The sequence below is a fragment of the Macaca fascicularis genome, chromosome 20 (assembly GCF_037993035.2).
Source record: "Macaca fascicularis isolate 582-1 chromosome 20, T2T-MFA8v1.1".
NCBI lineage: Eukaryota > Metazoa > Chordata > Mammalia > Primates > Cercopithecidae > Macaca > Macaca fascicularis.
The window spans coordinates 53,930,139-53,952,513 of record NC_088394.1 but is presented as its reverse complement, the minus strand read 5'-3'; the positions used below and the strand labels follow the sequence as shown (position 1 = coordinate 53,952,513).

The 22,375-nt window shown below is 48.6% G+C and overlaps 1 protein-coding gene and 1 non-coding gene across 17 annotated transcripts in view; both read left to right on the top strand.

The window, feature by feature from the left end:
* KIFC3 (kinesin family member C3) overlaps positions 1-22,375 on the top strand; it is a 105,256-nt gene that overhangs the window by 16,684 nt on the left and 66,197 nt on the right. The window lies entirely within an intron of this gene.
* LOC123570755 (U6 spliceosomal RNA) lies at positions 14,780-14,886 on the top strand. The gene has a single exon (XR_006695000.1). It is a non-coding gene; the product is annotated as a U6 spliceosomal RNA (small nuclear RNA).

The following is a 22,375-nucleotide window of genomic DNA, read 5'->3' as shown; positions in this document are numbered from 1 at the left end:
GCAGGTGTGGAGGGAGAGAGGGAGCCCTGTGGATATCTGGGGAAAGAGTGTCCAAGGTGGAAGAACCCATGCAAAGGCCCTAAGGGTGTCTGGCAGATTTTAGGAGCAGAGCAAAGGTGTCGGGAGGGATAGGAGGTTTGGAGCAGAGAGGGCTTGAGGGCCACTGCAAAACCTTGGTTTTTACTTGAAGCGATATGGGGGCCACAGACGGCTTTGAGCAGATGAGTGATGTGATTGGCTTTGGTTTTAACAGGGTCACTCAGGCTGCTGAGTTGAGATGATTGCAGCGGGTCAAGGACTATCGCAAGAGTCCAGGGAGGGATGGTGGGGACACTGGCGATGGTGAGAAGTGGGCAGATTCTGGATAATATTTGAAGGTAGTGCTGGCAGGAGTCATAACAAGATGCCTGCAGAGTTTGCACGGAGTCACTGAAAGGGTGCAGTTGCTATTAGCTGGGATGAGAAGGCTGAAGGAGAAACCAGATTTGTGGTGAATGAAAATCAAACTTCCAGTGTGGACATCTTGAATGCCCTCTTGGATATCAGGAGTCTAGTTCACTTAATTTTTGTCTCCCTGCTATAAAAATTCTAATTCTTCTCAAGACCATATGGGCTGCAGAGGAGACGCACTGGCTAAAGAACCCAAAGGGTATCATTTCAATAACCTTGCTGGTAACCTGGGTCGGTCCCTGGAAGCTAAAGATCCTGTCCTCTAAGCCTTTTAATTGCTGAACTAATGACTGAATGCCTGCCTTGTTCGACACCACAGCCGCTGCAGGCTCCAGCTAGGAATTGGTGAACCAAGCAGAAAATTCCAGGGCACAGGCTGCTGTGGGCTCCAGTGTAGAAGACTGTGCTCCCGTAGACTGTCCGAGTGGGATGGGCTGCGGGCTGCCATGTTTGTAGTTCCAGCCCTGGTGTGGCTCTGTTCAAACACCTGGGGCCTGCGGAGGGGGCGGTGGAGAGAGTGGGACAGAGACCCTAGCACAGGCCAGGAGGAGGCCCCCAGCTGGCACTGGCGCAGCCCCAGCACCTCCAATGAAGATATTCTTGCTGAACTCCAATCCCCCTCCCCAGGGAGCATCCTGATCTCAGAGACACGAGGCTATGGCTTTCAGGTAAGGGACCTGCACCAGACCTTGCTGATAGGTTTACGCTGACTTTTTTTTTTTTTTCTTCCCGAGACTGAGTCTTGCTCTGTCACCCAAAGCTGGAGTGCAATGGTGAGATCTTGGCTCACTGCAATCTCCGCCTCCCGGGTTCAAGCAATTTTCCTGCCTCAGCCTCCCAAGTAATCCTGGGATTACAGGTGCACACCATCATGCCCAGCTAATTTTTGTATTTTTAGTGGAGATGGGGCTTCACCATGCTGGCCAGGCTGGTCTCGAACTCCTGACCTCATGATCCACCCGTCTCAGCCTCCCAAAGTGCTGGGATTACAGGCGTGAGCCACCGCACCCAGCCTACACTGCCTTTAGATCAAGGAAAGAAACTTCTTTTTTTTTGAGATGGATTCTCACTCTGTCACCCAGGCTGGAGTGCAGTGGTGCAATCTTTGCTCACTGCAACCTTCATCTCTCAAGTTCAAGCAATTCTCCTGCCTCAGCCTTCCAAGTAGCTGGGATTACAGGCGTGCACCACCATGCCCAGCTAATCATTGTATTTTTAGTAGAGATGGGGTTTTACCATGTTGGCCAGGCTGGTCTGGAACTCCTGACCTCAAGTGATCTGCCCACCTTGGCCTCCCAAAGTGCTGGGATTATGGGCGTGAGTCACCATGTCCAGCCAAGGAAAGAAACATCTCCAGGGTGGAGTATAGACGTTTTCCTTTAGGCCTTGCAAACACATCTGAAGATTATTCAATTTAGGTATTTCCAGTATTTTCTATACTCTCAGAAGCTCCTGCCAACTGCCTAGATCTGTCTCACTGAGCACCAGGGATTTTGTTTGTTTGTGTTTTATTTTTGGTAGAGGTGGGATCTTACTGTGTTGCCCAGGCTAGTCTTGAACTCCTGGGCTCAAGTGATCCTCCTGTCTCAGCCTCTTAAGGTTCTGGGATTACAGGCTGAGCACCCCATTTTTCTAATGATGAGTGTCTATGCAGCCAGGGCACCAGGGCATCAGAACCCAGCACCATCAGTTCCTGGCAAGGGCCTTGAGCAAGTCACTGGACCAGCCTTTATCTCAGTTTCCTCCTTTGTGAAATGGGCCAACAGTAAGTAGTGATGAGGCGAGGCAGGTGAGGTGCATGGCCCAAGGCCTTCTTGGCAGGAAGTGCCCAATAAAGGGTAGTCAGTGTTCACATTCTGATTGTCTCGTAGTTGAATCTCTGTCAAGTGGTTCAGAATTAATTGAAAATCCTTTTATCTGAAATATTTTTCCCTGATTTGCCTGTGAGTTTCTTTTATATACAGTTCCTTGCACAGAGTAGGTGCTGTATGATATTTATTGATTTATTTATTTACATTATTATTATTATTATTATTATTTTGAGACAGAATTTCACTCTTGTTGCCCAGGTTAGAGTACAATGGTGTGATCTCGGCTCACTGCAACCTCTGCCTCCTGGGTTCAAGTGATTCTCATGCCTCAGCCTCCCGAGTAGCTGGGATTACAGGCTTGCACCACCACGCCTGGCTAATTTTTATATTTTTAGTAGAGACAGGGTTTCATCTTGTTGGCCAAGCTGGTCTTGAACTCCTGTCCCTCAGGTGATCTGCCTGCCTCGGCCTCCCGAAGTGCTGGGCTTACAGGCATGAGCCACTGTGCCCGGCTGCTCAATGATATTTATTTAGAGGACATTGAACACAATTGTGTGGCCTAGGGTTGGGATCTGAACTCTCTCAGTCACAAAACATCTCCTAAACCTCAGTTTTTGGACCTATTAAAATGAGAATAATGGGCTATTATTAGGTTGTTATAATAAGATAATATAATAATGGGTTGTTATGGGATGAAAAGAGAAAGCAAACGACAGGGGCTTTGAGTCAATGGCCAGGTTGTTAGTCTGACTGCACAGTGTTACTGAGTCACGAAATTGAATTATTGAATTATTATTGAATTATGTTTGCTGCTATGGTTGTTCTCATTGTTGATACAATGGTGGGAGCCCGAGGCTGGCCTTGGATGTGAGTTGTTGAGTGTTTCCCGCTCTGCTGCACTGGACTGCATGAATTATTTACAACTTTGTTATCTAGTTCTACTTGATGGATTGATTTCTTCACTCCATAAATATGCAGTGAATGTCCACTCCATACCGTTCCAGACACAGGGAGCTCTGACCCTGGTCCAGCCAGCACATTTCTGACCCCCTGCAGCTTGCATTCCAGGTGGGGGAGGCAGTTTGTGAACAAGATCATTTCAGACGCGCTAAGAAGCATGAGGAGATTTTTTTTTTTTTTTTTGAGACGGAGTCTTGCTCTGTTGCCCAGGCTGGACTGCAGTGGCACGATCTCAGCTCACTGCAACCTCCACCTCCCAGGTTCAAGCAATTCTCCTGCCTCAGCCTCTCGAGTAGGTGGGACCTATTACAGGTGCGCGCCACCATGCCTGGCTAAGGAAGCATGAGGAGATTCAAACTCAGGAAGAAGGCAGGAGATGGCCGGTGGGGGTGGTCAGGGAAGGCCTCTCTGAGGAAGTGACATTTTTAAGGCCTAAGGGTAGAAAGACAGGAGCCACCCTTGAGAATAGGGGAGGAGGTGGGGATGGGGGCTGTGTAGTGGGGTGGATGGGGTGTCCCCAACAGGGGGACAGCCAGAGCCAAGACCTTGAAATGGGGAGGGCCTGGCATGCGACAGACGCAAGAGACTTGTGCAGCTTGAGAGCTGGAACTGAGGGCAGCGCACATTTGAGAGGCTGATGGCAAATACTGTAGGGTCTCATGGGTGATGGGAAAGAGTTTGGGTTTCATTCTGGGTTTTGTTGTTGTCGTTGTTTTTGTTTTTGAGACAGAGTCTTGCTCTGTTGCCCAGGCTGGACTGCAGTGGCACGATCTCAGCTCACTGCAACCTCCACCTTCTGGCTTCAAACAATTCTCCTGCCTCAGTCTCCCAAGAAGCTGGGTTTACAGGCACGTGCCACCACGCCCGGCTAACTTTTTGTATTTTTAGTGGAGATGGAGTTTCACCATGTTGCCCAGGCTGGTCTTGAACTCCTGGCCTCAAGCGATCCACCCACCTCAACCTCCCAAAGTGCTGGGATTACAGGCGTGAGCCACTGCTCCTGGCCTGGGTTTCATTTTAATGTAACAGGGAACTTTAGGAGGGTGGCAGCTCTTCTGGGTGTTTTATGGATCACTTCTCTACCTCCTTCAGGTCTCAGATACCCCTTTCAGCAGGGCCTTCCTCGACCACCCTACTAGAAATGACAACTCCCTACTTAAAGAGCTGGAAAAAATTCAGCCACCCATCCCTCCATGTCCTCCTTTGAATTATTTTTCTCCACCACTCTTATGGTCCTCTACCACACTCTAAATTTCACTCTTTCATTTTTGTCTATTGTTCTCTCTCTGCCGATAATGCAAGGTCCAGCAAGGGCTAGAACAGCGCTGCCCAGAGTAGGTGTGCAAATATTTGCAGAAGGAGAGACTGGAGAACATGACAGGGTTGAAGTTGTGCCTTCACAAGGTCCCTCTGGTTGCCTGGTGGAGGAGGATTGCCAGAAGGCCAGAGTGTGGACACAGGAAGCCTAGTATCCGCTAGTGAGGAGGCTTCCAAAGACATCTGAGACAAATGTGGGAGGTGGCCAGGTTTGACATTGTCTTGCATGTAGGACCCACTTGACTTGGTGACAGCTGGGGTGAGGAGGGAGAGAACCTGTGCTAGGTTTATTTTAACTTTTGTTTTTGAGACGGAGTTTCGCTCTTGTTGCCCAGGCTGGAGTGCAGTGGTGAGATCTCGGCTCGCCGCCACCTCTGCCTCCTGGGTTCAAGTGATTCTCCTGCCTCAGCCTCCTGAGTAGCTGGGATTACAGGCATGCACCACCATGCCCGGCTAATTTTGTATTTTTAGTAGAGATGGGGTTTCCCCATGTTGGTCAGGCTGGTCTCAAATCCCTGACCTCAGGTGATCCACCCGCCTCAGCCTCCCAAAGTGCTGGGATTACAGGCGTGAGCCAGTGCGCCCGGCCTTTAACTTTTATTTTTTAGAGACAGGGTCTTGCTATGTTGTCCTAGCTGGTCTTGACTCCTGGGCTCAAGGATCCTTCCTAGTAGCTGGAATTATAGGACGAGCCACTGTGTCTGGCAAGCTAGGTTTTTGTTTGTTTTTGAGACAGAGTCTCTCTCTGTCACTTAGGCTGGAGTGCAGTGGCTCGATCTCAGCTCACTGCAACCTACACCTCCCAGGTTCAAGTGATATTCCTGCCTCAACCTCCCGAGTAGCTGGAATTACAGGTGCGTGCCACCACACCTGATTAATTTTTGTATTGTTAGTAGAAACGAGGTTTTGCTATGTTGGCCAGGCTGGTCTTGAACTAACCTCAGGTGATCCACCTGCCTTGGCCTCCCAAAGTGCTAGGATTACAGGTGTGAGCCACCTCGGCTGGCTAAGCTAGGTTTTTTGACTAGAGCAACTGCGGCCATTTACTGAGACTGGGAAGGCTGGGGAGGAATGGGCCAGTGAGGGGACAATCCAATTTGAGGAGTCAGTTCCAGGAGTCTATTAGGCAGCGGAGAGTGGAGCTGTCAATGGAAGTGGATGGTGATGAACAGGAAAATGCTTAAAATAGTGGAGAAGCTGTCAAATTGACAACTACGAGTTGCTCAAGGATGATGGAATTTTAGATCCAGGGGGAAAAAATACACTAAAACTTAGATTTAAGTTCAGATAAATAAACCTGATACGTTTATTACATTCAAATGTAAAGCAATGAATAATAATATTAGCCAAAATGCCTGTATTTTCAAGTCATAGGAAGTGCTTTAGGATAAATTTCAATGAAATTTAAAATAAAATGAAGGGAACGATGATGGGTGAGGTCTCCAATTTATAGAAATTTTTTGAGGGGGTGTTTGAGTTACAGAGACATTTATAAATAATCTTTATTATTATTATTATTGAGACATGGTCTTACTCTGTCACCCAGGCTGGAGTGCGGTGGCATGATCATGGCTCACTGTAGCCTCCACCTCCCAATCCCAAGTGATCTTCCCACATTAGCCTCCCAAGTATCTGGGACCACAGGTGTGCATCACCATGCCTGGAATTTGTTTTCTCCATTTTGTAGAGACGGGGTCTCCCTATGTTGCCCAGGCTAGTCTTGAACTCCTGAGCTCAAAGGATCCTCCTGCCTTGGTCTCCGCAAAGTACTGGGATTACAGGCTTGAGCCACTGTGCCCAGCTAATCCTTATTATTTTAGGGGAGGGATATCATCACCCCAAATATGGTTTATTTTTAATTTTTTTAGAGACAGGGTCTCCCTCTGTCACCCAGGCTGAAGTGCAGTGGCTTGATCATAACTCACTGCAGCCTTGACTTCCTGGCCTCAAGTAATCCTCGCACCTCAGCCTCCCCAAGTGCTGATGTTACAGTGTTACTGGCATGAGCCACTGTGCCCAGCCTCACAATAAGGGTTCTTTAACAGAATGCTATTCTCAGTTTTAGTAAGAGGTCCTGTGTATCTCCCCACTAATCCCCCACTCTGCACCTTGCTAGTCAGGCCTTCCCAACGTTTCCCAGGGGTCATTTCATCCACGTCATCTTTCCACCAAAAGCGTAACGCAGCTCCACGCGGCGGTGCCTTTTTGTTGTTTGATTTCCACACACAGAAACGCTACAGATTTTTATGGGATAGGATTTGTGGTGACTCTAAGGTGCAGGAGTGGTTCAGGAAGCAAAGATGACAAGGGCAAAACCCGTGAAGAAATGGATTAAGCAAAGCTATGATCAAGCATAACCCTGATGGTCTTCTTAGAAGCATTTTGCTTTTTGGAAAATGGAAGCTGCAACACCACAGCAATTTCAGCTCGTTTTTTCCTCCCGGGGAAGTCCCAAAGCAATATTTTCCACCTAAAGATTTTCCTTTCCCTGTGAAAATGATTTGCTGATGGCTCCTGTTTCCCACTCGGGGCTGTGCTTTCCGAACACCGTCTTGTCTACATGTGCTTGGTAATAGATGTGTATGAAGCCGCGCCTTTGAGAAAAATTGCTGCAGACAAGAGCAGGCCGGGCTGTAACCAGGTGGCTGTGTCTGGAACTCCCAGGATGTGTTTAGTATTCCATGTGTGTCATCCTCAAAAATTGCGTGGCTGCGAGGACCCAGCCAGGGCTGCCACTAGTATATGCTGTGCAGTTTGCAGGGTGCATGAATTCTGAATCTCAGAGGCTGCCTGGAGGCGGTTTGTAGCTGAACCATCCGCTGCTCTTGCAGGTGAATTCGAGTTTAATTCCATCCCCGGCTGCGAGGCTTGGGAGGCGGCTTGTTCCCTGCATTTTTCTCTTTGTTCTTTGGCAGCAGATTTGCTTGCATTGTGTGGTTTGGTGCAGAAAACAGTTGCTCCTTCAGAAGATGAAAGGTGATTCTGCACTCTTGATGGATTTAAGCTGTGCTATGCTTCCTCCTCATCTTATATTTTTTCCCCTAACCCCAGCTCCTTGACCCTGGTTCAGCAAGCCAGTGTGGTTTCAAGCCAGTGTGGTCCACCAGGAGTTAGCTGACCTGGGTCTGGGCTGGGCTCTGCCAAGGCCACTCTGTATGGCTCTCCACCTGAGCCTCAGCGTCCCATCCACACAGCAAGCAAGTTCACCATCACCTCCACTGCCTTTACACGGTGAGGTTGGCTCTGCCCGTGTGGATGTTCTGAGACAGGGGGTTTTCCGTGCACTGTTAAAGACCCAATTCCCAAGGCCTTGTCTAGGAGCAGGACCAACCCCTCCAATTATGAAGACTAATGGGGAAAACAGACACACCCTCATCCCTGCACATCCCTGAAGACACGTGTCTGCCCACACCTGCCCAGAACAAATGCTGGGAAAATGAAAATGTCAGTTAAATGGTTGCTATGGCAACCTAGTCTCATTTGGCTTCTACATTTTCTTTCTTTCTTTTTTCTTTTCTTTTTTTTTTTTGACCGAGTCTCGCTTTGTCACCCATGTTGGAGTGCAGTGGCATGATCTTGGCTCACTGCAACCTCTCCCTCCCGGGTTCAAGCGATTCTCCTGCCTCAGTCTCCTGAATAGCTGGGATTACAGGCTCGCACCACTACACCTGGCTAATTTTTGTGTTTTTAGTAGAGGTGGGGTTTCGCCATGTTGCTGAGGCTGGTCTCGAACTCCTGGGCTCAAGCAATCCACCCATCTTGGCCTCCCAATGTACTGGGATTATAGGCGTGAGCCACCACTTGGCCCTGCTGCTACCTTGTCAGTGTTGTAATGTTTTTCTCTATTGAGTTGATAGAATTCCTTGGTTTTTGCCCTCACTCCCCAACTCTGTCACCGTTGCAAAACACATACACACATACACCACTATACACACTGGTTTCTAAAGACTAGCAGAGCCTCTGATGCATCTTTAAAGGACTGAGATGAGGCAGGGGATAGTAGCTTATACCTGTAATCTCAACACTTTGGGAGACCAAAGCAGAAGGATCACTTTATACCAGGAGTTTGAGACCAGCCTGGGCTACACCACAAGACCCTATCTCTACAAAAAAGTTTTAGAAGTTAGCAGGTTATGATGGTGTGTGCCTGTAGTCTCAGCTACTCAGGAGGCTGAGGTGGGAGGATTGCATTAGCCCAGGATTTCGAGGCTGCAGTGAGTTACGGTGGCACCACTACACACCAGCCTGGGCAACAGAGCAAGACCCTGTCTCAAAAAAAATAAGAACAAAAATACATAAAGGGCTGAGATGGCCCATAAAGGGCTGAGAAAGCCAGGAGAATGGTTTTGGAGCAAGAGGGTACATTTCTGTTTTCTTTTTGTGCCTTTTGGGGTAGTTCACTTAGACAGAGGGAATTTGCAGTCTGAGACCAGAAAATCTCTACCATTCATTCCCTTTTTGACCTTGCTTGGGCTGCTCAACTTCTGCCCAGAGGCTTAGCTCTTCATCAGGAGAAAATAATGCTCTTAGCTCCACCAAGCTGATATAGGCCAAGGAGAAAATGCCTGCACTGGCCAGGCACAGTGGCTCAAACCTGTAATGCCAGCACTGTGACAGGCTGAGGTGGGAGGATCTCTTGAGCCCAGGGGTTCAAGACCAGACTGGGCAACACGGTGAAACCCTGTTTCTACCAAAAATACAAAAATTAGCCGGGCATGGTGGAATGCCTGTAGTCCCACCTACTTGGGAGCCTGAGGTGGAAGGATCGCTAGACCCCAGGAAGGTCAAGGCTTCAGTGAGCCCATGATCTTGCTACTGCATTCCAGCCTGGGCGACAGAGGCCCTGATTCAAGACAAAGAAAGCAGAAAATTCTCACGTCAACCTTTGAGTTCCCTGAGAAGTGCAACCTGAATGCCAGCTTCAGGCTGGCGACTGGGTTTCACTCTGGAATCTAGTGTGTTCTGGGTTGGAAGTGAGGGCCTGGAGAGAGGTGCCCAAGCTGGAATGGAGTTTTTGTTTCTGAGATGGAGTCTCACTCTGTCGTCCAGGCTAGAGTGCAGTGGCGTGCTCACGGCTCACTGCAACCTCTGCCTCCTGGGTTCAAGTCATTTTCATGCCTTAGCCTCCTGAGTAGCTAGGGTTACAGGTACACGCCACCACATCTGGCTAATTTTTATGTTTTTAGTAGAGACAGTGTTTCTCCATTTTGGCCAGGCTGGTCTTGAACTCCTGACCTCAAGAGATCTGCCTGCCTTGGCTTCCCAAAGTGTTGGGATTACAGGCATGAACTATGGCGCCCGGGCTGGAATAGAGCTTTGTTAGCCATAAAACTTTGGGTGAATCACTCAAAACTTTGGGTGAATCACTTTCCTTATTGGGTTGTTCTGTAACCTAATAAAATACCATAGAAAATGCTAATATGTAATAAGTACCCAGTGGATGTTAACTCCTATTATATTAATATTGGTCACTACAGGAAATCCACAAAGGAAAATTGCACTATCAAATTATCATAGTGCTTTAGTTTTCCATACTCACATCTTTGCTGCTTTCTGAAATGCATTCCAGTTTCATCTTTTAGAGCAGGCTGAGATACAAGAAACACACGTTCATTTTTTTTCTCCCTGGTGATCAATGAGCTGATTGGATTTTCCTATTTTCCATTTTGTTTCCAAATAAGTCGTTCGCTAGTTTCTGTTGCCAAAACTTTCTGATGAAATCGTCTATCACTGACTCTTCAAATATTGGTGCTATTGTGCCTTCGGGGAAGAGGCAGCATCTCTCCCATGACTGTACCTAGAACAAAAGAGAGAACCCGCCTCTGTTCTTACTCACGGAAGGAGGGGCCTGAAGGGAGCCAGTCTTAGCAAAGAGGAAAGCACGAGAAAGCAGCTTTTCTGTTGCATTTTGTTTTCCTCCTGAATACCATGTCTAAGGATCTCCCTCTGTTTCTCAGATCTACCTCCTTGGGAAAGGGCATTGGCAGCAGTGATGGCAAAGGTTTGAGCATAGCTCATGAATGACTGCCTCTGCAGAGTCGCATGCAGTGGAGACACCAATAGGTAACACCCAGTCTAGATGGCACCTAAAGGTATTTTTGCAGGGCACAGTGGCTCATGCCTGTAATCCCAACACTTTGAGAGGCTGAGGTGAGGGGATCGGTTGAGGTCAGGAGTTTAAGACCAACCTGGGCAACACAGTGAGACCCGGTCTCTACAAAAATAAAAAATAAAAAATAAATTGGCTGGGCTTGTGACGTGTGCCTGTAATCCCAGCTATTCAGGAGGCTGAGGTGGGCGGATTGCTTGAGCCCAGGGGGTTGAGGCTACAGTGAGTCATAATGGTACCACTGCACTGCAGCCTGGGCAACAGAGCGAGAACCTGTCTCTAAAAATAATAAAAATAAAATAAAATAATAGATAAATACAATTTAAAGGTATTTTTATTTTACAGATACTTCAGAATTTTAACACTTTGAAAAAAGGATCAAGGTAAAGAGTTTACTGAATAATGAATGAATTGTATAATGTGCAAAACTTTTGCGATATATATTTTTTTAATGTTCAAAAAATGTCAGGGAGTGCAGTTTGCTCAGGGACAAACCAATGTTTCCCAGTCTAGAATAGTTAAGACCAGGAGAGCTCCACTAAGAAACAGTACTGGGAGATTATTTTCACAGATGGTAACCTTTTGCAATTTTTCATCAAATAATTTATTTGATAATGTGTTGCTAAGCTATAGTATGTATATTACTTTAAAAGTAGATGCCTTCCTGGGGCGCCGTGGCTCGCGCCTGTAATCCCAGCACTTTGGGAGGCCGAGGCAGGCGGATCACGAGGTCAGGAGATCGAGACCATCCAGGCTAACACAGTGAAACCCTGTCTCTACTAAAAATACAAAAAAATTAGCCGGGCGTGGTGGCACGCGCCTGTAATTCCAGCTACTCAGGAGGCTGAGGCAGGAGAATCGCTTGAACCCGGGAGGTGGAGGTTACAGTGAGCCGAGACCATGCCATTGCACTCCAGCCTGGTGGAGAGCAAGACTCAGTCTCACAAAAAAAAAAAAAAAAAAAGTAAATGCATTCCTAAATATTGAATATCATTAAGTATACGCAGGAGGTATGATACCACTTTTTAAAATGCTACTGATACTCCCTAGGTCTGATCCCCAAGCTCCCTTAGAGAGGTGGCCATAAATTCCTCTTCAGTAATTTTAGGGCCCCTCCCCCTCCCAGGTGTCGTGTCACCACGATGGGAAACTCACCCAAAGTTGGGGGTAGGGGCCCCGCATTTCCATGCCATGGTCTCTGATACTGGGAGTCCTGATCTCTGGGTCCTGGGAGTCTGTGGGGGCTGCTTCCAGGAACAGTGTGCTTGAGACAGGAGCTGGGTGCAGCCGGAAGCCCCTCTGAGCTCAGCCCTGCCCAGCTGCCTCAGTGGAGAGCACACCCCTGCTCCCCAGTACAGGGCTCATCCCTGTGGGAGGGAATCTCCCCTCGGGCGCTGAGATCCACATCTCCAGAGTGCTGTGGTTAGCTATGCTCAGGGATTAGGGGAAGGGGTCCTGGTGAAGTTAATGGGGAGACTGAAGGCCCCCAAGCTTCCCTTTGGTGCTGTCACTACTTACCTCCACCCTGTAACTACATCTTATACAAGATGGGAAGGGGCAGCCACTGTCCCCTCTGCCCCCCTGGCACCCTGGGTGCATATATATATATATCTAGGCAGAGTCTTGCTTTGTCACCCAGGCTGCAATGCAGTGGTATGACCTTGGTTCACTGCAACCTCCACCTCCCAGGTTTTAGCGGTTCTTCTGCCTCAGCCTCCTGAGTAGCTGGGATTACAGGCACACACCACCACACCTGGCTAATTTTTGTATTTTTAGGAGAGATGGGGTTTCCCCATGTTGGCCAGGCTGTTCTTGAACTCCTGACCTCAGGTGATCCACTCGCCTCGGCCTCCCAAAGTGCTGGGATTACAGGCATGAGCCACCAAGCCTGGCCGGCTTATATATTTTTAATAAAAGAAAGGAAGAGCCAATCCAACATGATCCTGCAAACATCTCTCTTTTAAAATACCTTTACCTAAATATCAGTAGGGATGTCTGAAACTGGGAGTGAGGAGTAGGAGTGATAGGAGAGGATGGAGCCCTCCGGAGCCCTCTGTTTTTAAAGAAACGCGCCTGACTTCTGAAATTAGTTGAAATTTAAAAATCTCTGTGGCAAGAAGACATCAAAGGGTCTTGCTACCTGAAAAGGGTGTGTGTGTGTTGGGGAAAGGGCAGTATGCTGGGAGAAAAAAAAATTCACCTTGCGACCAGGCACGGTGGTTCACACCTGTAATCCTAGCACTTTGGGAAGCCAAGGTGGGCAGATCACCTGAGGTTAGAAGTTGTAGACCAGCCTGGCCAACATAGTGAAACCTTGTCCTTACTAAAAATACAAAAATTAGCCGGATATGATGGCGCATTCCAGCTACTTGGGAGGCTGAGGCATGAGAATCACTTGAACCTGGGAGGTAGAGATTGCAGTGAGCCAAGATTGTGCCAATGCATTCTATCCTGGGTGAGACTTTGTCAAAAAAAAAAAAAGGCCTGGCGCAGTGGCTCATGCCTGTAATCCCAGCACTCAGGGCAGCTAAGGTGGGAGGATCACCGGAGGTCAGGAGTTTGAGACCAACCTGGACAACATGGTGAAACCCGTCTCTACTAAAAATACAAAAATTAGATGGGCGTGATGGTGCATGCCTGTAGTCCCAGCTACTTGGGAGGCTGAGGCAGGAGAATGGCTTGTACCCAGGAGGCGGATGTTGCAGTGAGCCAAGATTGCGCCACTGCACTCCAGCCCGGGTGACAGAACAAGACTCCGTCTCAAAAAAAAAAAAAAAAAAAAAAAAAAAAAATCACCTTACAATAAGTTATCCTGCCACAAATGTTTCTGTTTAATTCATTTTGTATCCTACCCTTTCCCCTCAACCTCCAAAGAAATCATGAGGGATCCAGTTTATAGTTGTGCTGTTGGTTGCTTGAATCCTAAATCTTGGAGTACAAACTGATCAGGGTTCCCAGGTCTACCTGGTGAAGGGCAACCCAAGGTGTCTGTGGGGCCCAAGGAAAGTCAAGGCCCTCGTTGTTCACCAGCTGTATCCATGGAGGGCTTGTCAGACATGTGGAATCTCAAGACCCACTAAAGCTTAAGCTGTATTTCTTTCTTTTCTTTTTTTCCTGTTGCCAAGCAGTGGTATGATCATGGCTCACAGTAGCCTGGACCTCCTGGGTTCAAGCGATCCTCCTGGTTCAGCCTCCTGAGTAGCTGGGACTACAGGCACACACCACCATGCCTTGCTAATTAAAAACCAATATTTCTGTATAGAGACCGGGGTCTTGTGCCCACATCGCCCAGGCTGGTCTCAAACTCCTAGCCTCAAGTGATCCTCCCGCCTCAGCCTCCTAAAATGTTGGGATTACAGGCATGAGCCGTGGCCTTAAGATGCATTCTAATAACATCCCAGCTGATTCATGTGCACAATGTGGTTTGAGAAGCCCTGCTCTTGGAGAGAAGGGGCTGGGCGGGAATTGCTATTATTGGAAGAGTCACAAGAGCTTTTGGCTGTGAGAACCCCCTCTGTGGGGTTAGCAAGGTTCGGGCCCCTGGTGTGAGCAGATGTGGTTCTCACTCTAGCGCTGAGTCTCCATGGCGGGGCAGGCTCACCAGCTGAGCAACAGCCCTGCTCACCTGGATGGAACTCCCAGATCTGCTTACTACTTAGACCTTTGTTCTAATTTCATGGTTTCTGCCTTGGGTTGTGTCATCCTGGACTTGCAAGGCTCAAGTGTGGCGTAAGTCACCATCACCAGGGCTGATGAATTTCCCACTCTGGTGACGCCTTAATTGAAGGTGAGGCTCTCCTTTCATTAGCAAGATTCCTACCTCCTGTCTAAACTGTCACCTCAAAGACCTGGGGGGAAAAAGAGGCTGACCTCATAGTGTGGCCTCAGTTACTGTGGCTTTGGTGGTTTCTCTATCAACGTTTCAGGCAAGCCCATGGCATAATTACTCAAGGCCCTGGGAATGCTGGCATCAACGATTTTGTTTCTCAAACCGATGAATAATTATTCTTCTGGCTTTTACTCCTTGCAACTGCTTTACTATAGAAAAAAGCATTTTATTTCAGCCAATTCTCACTACCATCCTTTGGGGGAAGGGTGTTGCTATTATTCCCAGTTTACAGAAAGGAAAACAGTGCTCGCTTTGGCAGTACATATACTAACATTGGAACAATACAGAGAAGATTAGCATGGCCCCTGCGCAAGGACAACATGCAAATTCGTGAAGCGTTCCATATTTTTGCCAGATGTGGTGGTTCACGCCTGTAATCTCAGCACTTTGGGAGGCTGAGGCAGGCGGATCATGAGGTCCGGAGTTCGAGACCAGCCTGGCCACTAAATACAAAAAACTAGCCAGGCGTGGTGGGGGGTGCCTGTAATCTACTAAATACAAAAAATTAGCCAGGTGTGGTAGGGGGTGCCTGTAATCTCAGCTACTCTGGAGGCTGAGGCAGGAGAATTGCTGGAACCCGGGACGGGGAGGTTGCAGAGAGCCGAGATTGCACCATTGCACTCCAGCCTGGGCAATAGAGCAAGACTCCATCTCAAAAAAAAAAAAAAAAAAAAGAAAAGAAAAGAAAAAAGAAAGGAAAACAGAGGTAAAGTCACTTTTTCAAGGTCACACAGCAAATTAAATGGCGGAGTAGGGACCCAAACCCAGATCTGCCTGTCACCAAAGCCAGTGCTCTCTGTCTTCCTGGGCTATACCTGGACTTTCGAGGACAGAATTCCCTGGTGGAGGCTGTCAATTGTTTTCTTTCAGGTCAAGAAGAAAAGATGGAATGTTTTTTGGAAGATCTTGGTCATCTTTTCTTGCTTCTCCCAGCTCAGGGGAAGCATGTTTCCCAGCTTGCTTTATTCCTCTTCTCTTATGAATGACTTGGCCCCAGAAATGTAGCTCCTCTGCTCCAATGGCTTCTTGGAAGGCCAAAAATTGAGCCTGGGACACTTGCCCACAAGGATTGTGGCCAGCTGGGCAAATACCCGTGGCTGAGTTGCTGTCTGGCCATGACCCTTCCAAGGACAGACGTCAACTCTGCAGCTCTGTGAGATTCCCTTGAGTGGTTGCTTTGATACTGGGGAAGAGGCTGGAGGATTCTTTGATGGACATGACCCTGGGAGGGAAACAGATCGGAGTTCAAGGTCTGCCTATTCAGGGCTGCATGGTGACTTTCCTGAGCCCTAGGTACCTTTGCCTTGGTAAGTTCGTTTTGCCACTAAAAAGAACATTTAAAAAATAGATTTTTGGCCAGGCATGGTGGCTCACACCTGTAATCCCAGCACTTTGGGAGGCTGAGACAGAAGGATCACTTGAGCCCAGAAGTTCAAGACCAGCCTGGGCAACATAGCAAGACCTCATCTCTACTAAATTTTTAAAAAATTAGCCAGATATGGTGGCACATGCCTGTGGTTTCACCTACTCGAGGGGTGAGGTGGGAGGATTGCTTGAGCCCAGGAGGTCGAGGCTGCAGTGAGCCCTGATTGTGCCACTGCACTCCAGCCGGGGCAACAGAGTGAGACCCTGTCTCAAAAAACAAAACAAACAAACAAAAAACAAAGGTTATTCTTAATTTTAAAAAACAAAATAAAAAAAACTAGATTTTCCTGCTATATTGGTATAAAGGTGAAAATGTTAATTTTATATATGAAATCATTATCTTTATCCTAAAAGTTCATTTTTCCCCTTCTGATTTTAAGTGAAATTAAAACATTTTTATGGGTCCTTAAAAGTATTATGGTCTCTAATCACTGTGCCTATTGTACCTTCTGGGGAAGTTGGCCTAGTGTTTGGGTCTGTGGTGACCTTGAGTGAGCTGACTTTTTGGGCCTCAGTTTTCTCATCTGTAAAATGGGTATAGCAACAGCATCTGTTTTAATCCATAGCAAGTGACTAGCAGAGAGGCAGCTTTGTGACTTTTAGTATCTAGTTAGGGCTCAATCAGTAATGCTATTAACACTGCCCTCTCCTGGGGCGTGAGGGGCTTGTATGTGGAGGGGGCTGGGCTTGTAGTGGAGAGGGGCTTAGTGCCTCCTGTGGGGAGTGGGCTGTTCCTCAGGCACTTAACTAAAAGGCCACTAGGGGCCAAGGTTTCTGCTGTCAGCCCTGCTTCCTGCTCCAGCATCATAAAGCATTAGGGCCAGAAGGGTCCTCAGGGCCTGTCCTCTGCCCAGGTCCACCAGAGACGGGATCCATCAGGGTAGAGCTGGGACAAGAACCCAGGCTGGGACCCTGGCCCAGTGCCACCGGGCCCCACCCAGGCTGTCTTCTGAGGTGCCACCCTCAGGTAGATGATGACAAGTAGCTCTCCTTGGCAAGATGTAAACAAGACTTTGCCACAGCCTCCCTCTCTCCCTCCTGCCACCCACGTTGGCTTCTTGGCCTTTCTGCCACTCACAGCATTTCCTCTGGCCACATCTGCACATGGGACTCCACGTGCAGCACCCAGGGAGGGCCTGGGTTTCAACGGCGGCGCAACCTTGGGCCGAGTCCCCGTCTACCATTGCCTTAGCGGGCAGGTGGCCTCACGTTGGCATCCTCCCCTGAGAAAGGGACCTAAGCACGCTTCGTATCTCACAGGGCAGTTGCAAAGGTGACATTAGATGATGCAGGTAAAGCACTTACACAGGCAGCGGCTCCCTCGTGAGGAGGAAGCAGAGGAGCAGGAGGAGCGCAGAGGGGCTTCTTCCATTCTCTCCTCTGGAGGCTGCTCAGGGAAGAGCCCCCAAGAGGGCCAGGGACCACGCGGCAGGCTGCCCGGGTTACAAATCCCAGCCTGCTCCTTACTGGTGGCATGACTTTGGGGAAGCACTTCACCTTTCTGTGCCTCAGTTTCTTCAGCTGAAAAGAGAGTACAGTAGAACTTCCCTCAAGCGGTTGTTGGGAAAAATAAGTAAGTGAATACGCCTCAGAGGCTTCAATTGGCACCTGGTGTGTAGTTAGTGCTCAGTACAAGGTGAGGTGTTTTTTTCTTCTTGGGACACGCCACAGCTGATAAATCAGCTTTCGTCTTTAGGATGGAACCTTCTAGAACTGGCATGGGGTTCCAGAAATTGGAGTTCTCAGTTTCTTTCTCTCCAAAGTGTGAGAGACACGTGCTGTGCCCGCTGGAGGGTTTGTGGAGTGCAGCCCAGGGAAGTTTCTGACCATCCATGGCCTCGTGGTTGCTTAAGCCCAAGGCGGTGACTTCTAGACCTCAGAAAACAGCCATGGGACAGGGAGGCTGTGGTGTTGAAAATGGTCGTGACGTGTCGCATGGGCAGCATGAGGCTTGGGAGATCGGAAGCTCCAGGAACTCTGAGGGACAGGGAGGAGAAGGGAAGCGATGACAGGTGTTGAGCGTCTCCTCTGTGCCAGGCATGGGCCGGCTCTCTGGCTCTGCTCCAGATTTGTGGAAACTGCCCTGGGTGAACCTCGTTCAGGTGAGTGGGCCAGCGGAAGGTCAGCCAGGGCCCTCAGCTGTCTGGCCTCAGTCCTCACCATGTCTTCACAGCGGGCAGTGGCCTTGGACACAGAGCCAACCAGACACTGAGATGTGGCCTGTGGCCATGGCCCAAGGGAAGCTACTGGCTGCCAAGTCACTGAAGTGAGACCCTGAGCTCGCTGATGCCAGGCTCCCACCAGCCACAGGCTGTTCACGGCTCTGCTTCCTTTTAGCTTTTCTCTTGTGGGATCACTTTAGTCTGATGTGGACCCTGAATGAGAGACAATGGGGTCCATGCTTTCTGCACGCTACTTTCCTGAAGTGACTCTTGTCACCTGAGTCCTTATTGGCAGCTGGCATAAAATATTAAAGCCTAACTGAGCGTGTGAGCTGCAGAGCCTTCCTAGCAGGCTCTGGTTTCACAGTCCCAAGGCAGCAGCTGCAGGGAGGGTCTGCAGCAGGCCCCAGTGTCCCAGCGCAGCACTGTGTGGAGCAGCGTCAGACGCACTTCTGCTCAGCAGCCACATTCTGGGAGTCCGAGGTCCAGAGTATGACCACAGTGAGAGGTATGTACTCTAGTGGCAGAATATGATCAGGAATCTGACTTTTGGAATCAGAACTGAACTCTACTGTGTGTATCTGTCACCATCAGCAGAACAAACTGGCAGCTTCCTCTATGATGACCAAATCAAAACACTCACGCACACAGGGAAGTGATGGTTGGATACAATTTTCCTGCACCTGTTCTCTTCCTCGCTACCAAGTCTTCTTAATGTGGCATCTACGAGCCTCCCTCTAGAAACTGAAGGCAAAATCATCACGTAGTTTGTTTTGTTTTGTTTGTTTCTCAAGAGAGAACTGGTATTTTGCATGAAATTTTCAAAAGAGCAGTGGTTCCTAACCCAATATTTTTTAATGTTTAAATTTAAATTTAAACATTTAAAAACTCTAGCAGTTCCACTTCTAGGAATAGCCACTACCACCTGTAAATGAGATAAAAGATCTAGGTACAAGGACATTCTTGGAAGCATGGTGGTCGCAAAAGACTTGAAATAACTCAATTACCTGTTAATTACCTCTCTACCAAGACTTCTTAATGTGGCATCTATAAACCTCCCTCTAGAAACTGAATGCAAAATCATCACATAGTTTTTTGTTTTGCTTTGTTTTGTTTGTTTCTGGAGAGAGAACTGGTTCAATCAGTTGGGTCCACTCTTTGAAAAAAGCACAACCATAGAAGGACAAGTGTGTATGCATGATGTGGAGAGCTTTCCAACAGGGTGAAGTGTGAAAAGCAAAGCACAGGATAGCATGTGAACTGTGCTCTGGGCTCCCATGGTGGGGGAAGCAGGCATTTTGGGGTGTGGGCTTGTATGTGGGGACTATTCTGGGGAAGGACCCTCCAGCTACTGGTGGCAGTGATTCCCTCAGAGGAGGGGCGCAGAGGATGGAGGTTAAAGGTGAGAGGGAGACTTACTTTTCACCATAGTTTGTACTGTTTGAACATATTAAATGAGAAAACAAGCCAGGTGCAGGGGCTAATGCCTGTAATCCCAGCACTTCGGGAGGCCAAGGTGGGTAGATAGCTTGAGTCCAGGAGTTTGAGACTAGCCTGAGCAACATGGCAAAACTCTGTCTCTACAAAAAATGAAAAAAATTAGCCTGTCATGGTGGTGCGCACCTGTAGTCCCCAGCTACTCAGGAGGCTGCAAGGTGGAAGGAGTGTTTGAGACTGGGAGGTCAAGGCTGCAGTGAGCCAAGATCGTGTCACTGCACTCCAGCCTGGGTCACAGAGTGAGACCCTGTCTCAAAACAAAACAAAACAAACAAAAAACAAAAAAACAAAAGAAAATAACCTCAGGGTTGTTCTCCAAAGAACCTAAGCAGATAGAGGCATTTGAACGGCAGAGCTGAGGCTGAACGTGGGGCAGCTAATTTGGGTGGGCAGCTGCCACTCTAAATTAGGAAGGCGGCTGAGGTCAAAGCCTGACTCACAGCTGGCCCCACAGTGGCCTCAGGGGTTAAATGGAGTGGCGTCCTCCTGGCATGGTGTTTAACAGCCTGCTGCATGCAAGCTCATATCCTTGTTATAATCACACATACCTATGCTTTCATGAATGGAGCTGAAAGCCCACGTGCAAACCCCATTTTCCCTTCGGGGCTGGGGAGAAGCCAGAGTCTTGGTTTAGCACAGATGCTTGGCATTTGTTGAGGAGGGACAAAGAGAAGGAGCCTGGCCAGTGACTCATGAGGACTGATGGTGGTGTCTCTCCTCCACCTCTCTTAAATGTGGGACTCGCCCCTCAGCAGGTAACAGGAGGCAAGTCCCTCAGGAGGTCATCTGTGTTGCAGAGCGGCCTGGGATTGCCCAAGGGCTGGGCAATCTACCTGCTAGGAGGGCTGGGCTGGGGTGAGTTGTGCTGTAGGCCACATTCCTTGGTCGTTAAGTGCCTTGTTGATATCCATCCATCCATCCATCTCATTGGTTCTGGCCGCAGTGATAGCTGAGTAGGCTTGGGAGGCAGGTTAACTATTTGATGAGAGAGGGCCTGGTCGAGAGGTGCCAATGGTGCTGGCTCACATGGGTCATCCCAGCACTTTGGGATGGATGGGAGGATCACTTGCGGCCAGGAGATTGAGACCAACCTGGGAATAGAGCGAGACCCCATCTCTACAAAAAATGTGTAGAAAAAGGGACCGGGGGGCTCAGGGCTGGCCTCCCCACCTTGTTCATTGCACCTACAGGGCCTCAGTAGTGATTTCAGGCAAAGGGCCACATAGAATCTTTTGTTTTTCTGTTTTTGTTTTTGCTTTTCTTTGAGACAGGGTCTTGCTCTGTTACCCAGGGTAGAGTGCAGTTGCGCCATCTTGGTTCACTGCAACCTCCGCCTCCTGTGCTCAGGCAATCTTCCCACCTCAGTCTCCCAAGTAGCTTGAACTACAGGCATGCACCACCATGCCTGGCTAATTTTTGTATTTTTTGTAGGGACAGGGTTTCATTATGTTTCCCAGGCTGGTTATGAACTCCTGACCTGAAGTGATCCGCCTGCCTTGGCCTCCCAGAGTGCTGGGATTACAGGTGTGAGCCACCACACCTGGCCCTACTTGGAATCTTGTTCTCTGCTGTGAACATCTCATTTTGCCAGAAAGCTCCTGGCCCATCTCTTGTTGGGTGGGCTGAGATGTCTGATCTACCCTCAGCCTACTCACTACAAGCCTGCCTCTAGCTGGTGGTGCAGCCTCAGTGGCTCCCCCAGGGCAGGGAGCCTCACTGGACCAACAGAGGTTCATATGCAGCCATGATCTCCATCTACAAAGCTTGCCTGGAATTAGGCTGACCAACCATTCTGGGAGTTTTCCAGCATGCAGGACTTTCAGTGCCAAGACCAGGACAATCCCAGGCAAAGCTGGATGGTTGATCACCCTCCCTGGAAGCCTGCCACCAGCAGGATGTGCTCTCCCTGCCAGGACTCCACAAGGGCAGGAACCATGCTTTTCTTTCTTTCATAATTGCAGACTTTATTCTCGCAATTTTTCTATAGATTCCTCAAGTATTAACTGTTTAGGCTGGGGGTGGTGGCTCACACCTGTAATCCTAGCACTTTGCAAGACCCAAGAGGGCAGATCATTTGAGGTCAGGAGTTTGAGGCCAGCCTGGCCAACATGGTGAAACCCCGTCTCTATTAATAATACAAAAAAAAAAAAAAAAAAAAAAGTAGCTGGGCGTGGTGGTGCATACCTGTAACCCCAGCTACTCAGGAGGCTGAGGAAGGAGAATCACTTGAACCCGGGGGGCGGAGGTTGCAGTGAGCTGAGATCGCGTCACTGCACTCCAGCCTGGGCAACAGAGCGAGACTCTGTTTCTGAAATTATTTAAGAGTTCGATACATACATAATGCCTCTTAAGCCTTGAATACTTCGCTGTATATTTCCTAAAAACAAGAAATTCTCTTTTACAACTGTGAACCCAAAGTATCTGAGACAGGTCTCAATCGATTTAGAAAGTTTATTTTGCCAAGGTTAAGGACACGCCTGCGACACACCCTCAGGAGGTCCTGAGGACAAGTGCCCAAGGTGGTCAGGGTACAGCTTGCTTGTATACATTTTAGGGAGACATGATGTATCAATCCATACATACAAGATTTACATTGGTTCCATTTGGAAGAGTGGTGCAACTCAAAGCAGGGGCTTCCAGGTCATAGGCTGATTTAAAAATTTTCTGCTTGGTAATTGGTTGAAAGAGTTATTATCAATAGGAAGAAATGTCTGGGTTATGATAAGGGGTTGTAGAGACCATGGCTTTGTCATGC